The 1,948-nt window shown below is 52.4% G+C and overlaps 1 long non-coding RNA gene across 1 annotated transcript; it reads left to right on the top strand.

Moving 5' to 3' along the window:
* LOC127676185 (uncharacterized) lies at positions 1-449 on the top strand. The gene is made up of 2 exons (XR_007975701.1): positions 1-207; positions 314-449. It is a non-coding gene; the product is annotated as an uncharacterized LOC127676185 (long non-coding RNA).
* The last annotated feature ends 1,499 nt before the right edge of the window (positions 450-1,948 follow it).

The raw sequence follows: 1,948 nt of genomic DNA, 5'->3' as shown, positions 1-1,948 counted from the left end.
CAAAAAAAGCCCAAGAAGTACTTTGAGGGGAGGAGGAAAGTAGTGCTCTCGGGAGGCACGGCAAACGGTAGGCGGAGGTTCGGGAACTCCCCCCCCCCCCAAAAAAAAAAAAAAAAAAAAAAAAAAAAAAAGCCCCAGGAAGAAGCACTTCGGGGGGGGAGGAAAAAGAGCAGTGCGCTCGGGAGGCACGGAAAACGGTAGGCAGAGGTTCGGGAACTCCAGAAAGAAAAAAAAAAAATGCCCCAGGAAGAAGCACTTCGAGGGGAGGAAAAAGCAGTACGCTCGGGAGGCACGGAAAAAACGGTAGGTGGAGATTCGGAAACTCCAGAAAGAAAAAAATAATGCCCCAGGAAGAAGCACTTCGAGGGGAGGAAAAAGCAGTGCGCTCGGGAGGCACGGAAAACGGTAGGCGGAGGTTCGGGAACTCCAGAAAAAAAAAAAAAAAGCCAGTGAGTGAGCGGGATGAGCACCGGGGTACACTAACGCAGAATAGGTGTCCCCACCACCACTGGTGCCACCGTTCTACCCGGCACAGGTGACAACAACCACCGGGAGAAACAAAAACACAACAGACACGCAAGATACAGCACTCGGTTGTCACAAGCCAAAGAGTACGAGCCAGCACGGGAAGAAGCGTGTGCCAAGGCTCAGCTTCAGGCGCTGCCGAAAGACCCGAGGGCAGAAACGAAAGAGTAGGCCGGACAAGCAAAACAGCCTCAGAAAGGGTCTTTCCAAGTCCTATAGTTCTCATCAGACACAGGACAGCGTGTCCTATAGATCTCCAGGTCCAATATGAACAGAGAGCAAGGATCAAAACCATAAAAGACACAGGGAGGAAATTCACAGGCTACACGGAACACCTGGAAGTCATTCTCGGGAAGCTGTCTCAAACCTGTCCCCATGAGCAAGAGAACCGGACCTCAAAGGAACAACTGGTCGACCTTGTAACCGTGTTTACTGCAAGACCGCGAGGGCCATGATAGGAGACCGCTTCCACAGTTCTTACTCGGACTCACAAAGCAAGATCCCGGCTGAGGGGCACCGAGAGGGACCCTGCAGTTACAGGGGGGAGAAAGACTAGGAAGCTCCACCGAGCCGGGCCACAGCCGCGTGAAAGCCGAGAACAAGACACCCTCTCGGCTTCAGAAATCCAGAGCACCCGCTGAGGGAGCCTGGAGGCGGAAAACAAAAATAAAATAAAGCTCCGAACCTCCAACGAGACGGGCCACAGCTGCGCGAAAGCCGAGGACAAGACACCCTCTCCGCTTCAGAAATCCAGACCACCCGCTGAGGGAGCCTGGAAGAGGAAAGAAAAAAAAAAAAAAAAAAAAGCTCCGAACCTCCAACGAGCCGGGTTACAGCCTTGTGAAAGCCCAGGACAAGACACCCTCTCGGCTTCAGAAATCCAGAGCACCCGCTGAGGGAGCCTGGAGGCGGAAAACAAAAATAAAATAAAATAAAAAGCTCCGAACCTCCAACGAGCCGGGTTACAGCCTTGTGAAAGCCCAGGACAAGACACCCTCTCGGCTTCAGAAATCCAGAGCACCCGCTGAGGGAGCCTGGAGGCGGAAAACAAAAATAAAAAAATAAAAAGCTCCGAACCTCCAACGAGCCGGGTTACAGCCTTGTGAAAGCCCAGGACAAGACACCCTCTCGGCTTCAGAAATCCAGAGCACCCGCTGAGGGAGCCTGGAGGCGGAAAACAAAAATAAAATAAAATAAAAAGCTCCGAACCTCCAACGAGCCGGGTTACAGCCTTGTGAAAGCCCAGGACAAGACACCCTCTCGGCTTCAGAAATCCAGAGCACCCGCTGAGGGAGCCTGGAGGCGGAAAACAAAAATAAAAAAATAAAAAGCTCCGAACCTAAAAACGAGCCGGGTTACAGCCTTGTGAAAGCCCAGGACAAGACACCCTCTCGGCTTCAGAAATCCAGACCACCCGCTGAGG

This window comes from Apodemus sylvaticus, unplaced genomic scaffold, assembly GCF_947179515.1.
Source record: "Apodemus sylvaticus unplaced genomic scaffold, mApoSyl1.1 scaffold_461, whole genome shotgun sequence".
Classification (NCBI taxonomy): domain Eukaryota; kingdom Metazoa; phylum Chordata; class Mammalia; order Rodentia; family Muridae; genus Apodemus; species Apodemus sylvaticus.
The sequence above is the reverse complement of the archived record's forward strand: the minus strand, read 5'-3'. Positions and strand labels throughout refer to the sequence as shown.